Below are 2,765 nucleotides of genomic sequence, written 5' to 3'. Positions count from 1 at the left end.
CCTGTCCATCTACCTATGCTAGCATGTCAAAGTAAGAGTCCACAATCTAAACAATATCTCAGATGTCTTAGTAATATTTGAAGAGTGACATTACAGGAGCTTCGCTTGTAGTCTCTTCAGATGTGACTTTTGGCTATCAGCTTTAGTAAATTAATGGAAGGGAGAGAGTAGTGAATTGGGAAATAGGAAAAAGAACAAAGAAAAATAAATTATAGTAAGGGATTTATTTGAACTTTCCTTTTGAAGAAAAAAGGACCAAAGGGAAACTAATACTCTAAGACTGGCATTTTATGTAGGGTAACTTTTCTCAGACCAGTGAAGGATGGGCAACAAGCTGACTTGTATTGGATAGCTTTTCATCTGCAGCCTTTTTTTAAATCTCTTGCAAAATGGGAGTGGAAGTGGTGTGGGATTAAAAGTTTATTTCAAGAGAGAGAGGGTGTGGTCTGGCAAAGGCAGGGAAGCAGGATCATGGTGAGGGGTCACTGGAAATATGGGGAAATGATTTGGCTTCTTAAGCAGGCTCTCTGAATCTGTATGTCATGTACTTCCTTAGCATTGTTATGTTAATAGAATTTTGAAATATTTAAGAAACAAGTCATATATACAGTTAGTGCTCTGTACTGTAGTCTTTTTTTTTAATCTCCCTTTTCTTTTCACTAAAAAGAATTGTAATTAAGTTAATTGGTAATTTAGTTTCTATTTTTGTGTAGGAAAGCAAGTAGTTGCAGAGGAAGAAAAATACAAGTCAATAAAAGAAGTGGTGGAGATGATTAGGTAGCATGAGAACCAGGTCTGTTGGGTCGAATTACTCCCATCTAGTGACTTGAATTTTGGTACACTTTTATTGTTTCAAACATATCTATTTATTACCCTTCCTCCAATCTTTATTTTACTACCATGTACGTTAGGGTTAAATAAATAGAAGTTTGATCATGTGTGAGAATTCATATAGAATTCATATGGAATTCTTCATAACTGAAGATGTAGGTATACCTTCCTTTGATATTCAGAGAAACTTTGGTAATTATTGTTGGGGCACACAACTATTACTTAGGAAAAACATACTTGATGAGTAGGAGTTTGCTTATGAAGTCTTATTTTAGGAGTCTCAAAATATTTCTCCACATCTGTTCACTGATACTTTGAATTCCATTAATAGGGACAAAGCCTTTTGATCTAAATTAGAGACAAAATACAAATGCAAGTAACAATAAAAATAACATTTAAACACATATAGTATTTACTATGTGTAAGATACTATTTGAAAGACTTTAAATATGGCATATGTGACTGGTAATTTGGTTCTCCTGAGGATAAAATTTAATTGAGGGAAAGAAAAGTAGATACTAGATTTGAAGTTTCTTAGTACCTGAAAGTAGGAAAGATATCCAGGCCAAGCTCTTATAAAAAAAAAATTTATAAGATGGAAACACTGACAAGACCATGGGATAAGAGCAGTACAATTCTACACAATTCCCACTACCAGAACTCTGTATCCCATCCCCTCCCTGGATAGCTTTCCTGTTCTTTAGCCCTCTGGGAATATGGACTCAGGTTCATTATGGGGTGCAGAAGGTGGAAGGTCTGGCTTCTGTAATTGCTTTACCGCTGAATATGGGCATTGGCAGGTCGATCCATACTCCCAGTCTGTCTCTCTTCCCCTCGTGTGGCAGAACTCTAGGGAAGTGGGGTTCCAGGACACATTGGTGGGGTTGTTTGCTCAGGGAAGGCCAGTTGGCATCATGGTAGTGTTTGGAACCTGCTAGCTGAAAAAAAAGAGTTAACATATAAAGCCAAACAAATTGTTGACTAATCATGAACCTAAAGGCTGGAATAGTGCAGATGAAGACTTGGGGTCTCTGTTTTGGAAATAGCTAGTAGGTCTATTTTAGGTATATTCCAAAGGGACCACTAGTTTTTGCCTAAGCCTGACATCTGATATGCAGGTGGACCCAAGTTATTGTCTGGGGAGATGATGTCATGGCTGGAAAAAGGACTAGAAAGCTGGATCAGGGAAGAGAGTAGCTCCCAAATATGGGAAAGGTATATAGATATTGCTGACTTTAAACCCCATCAATTTGATCTGGGGTTCATATTCAGCATAAGAGCCTATGTAACCTCTACATCCCTGTAGGTTCAAGCTCACATTCTGTGGTCATGAGTAGGAACGTTACAAGTTGCACCAATTTCAGGACCCATCTTCCTCAGGTGGTAGATAGATTAAGTTATCCAACCCTCCTCTGGAGGATAGAACATTCTCTACCATTGTTGATCCAAATTGAGGGCAAGGTTCTATGGGGTCCCCAAAAAGGTCCATTATCTTATTCCTGATGGAGATGACTAGTGACAGTGGAGAGAGGGATCTGTTCGAGGTCTAGGCCCATCATGTCTGTGTGGGAATCCCAGGACTCCCCGACTAGGGCCCCAGATGATGGGGTGGCCAGGCCAAGCTTTTAAGTTCCTCCTACTGCCTAGAAAATGTTCTGAATGCACCATGGTTGAGCAAGAATTGTAGTTCCATTTACTTTTTATTCTTTAAGTGTTGCCTTTTCTCTTTTTAAATTTATTTTATTTGATAGGACAGACAGAAATTGAGAGGGATGGAGCAACAGAGAGGGAGAGAAAAGCAACACTGCTATACCATTTGTGAAGCTTTTCCTCTGTAGGTGGAAATGTACTTGAGGCCAGCTCCTTACACATGCTATTAACTTGTGCACTTAACCAGGTACACCACTGCTTGGCTCTGCTTTCTCTTTCAAACT

The sequence above is a fragment of the Erinaceus europaeus genome, chromosome 2, assembly GCF_950295315.1.
Source record: "Erinaceus europaeus chromosome 2, mEriEur2.1, whole genome shotgun sequence".
NCBI lineage: Eukaryota > Metazoa > Chordata > Mammalia > Eulipotyphla > Erinaceidae > Erinaceus > Erinaceus europaeus.
Note: the sequence above shows the minus strand (reverse complement) of the source record.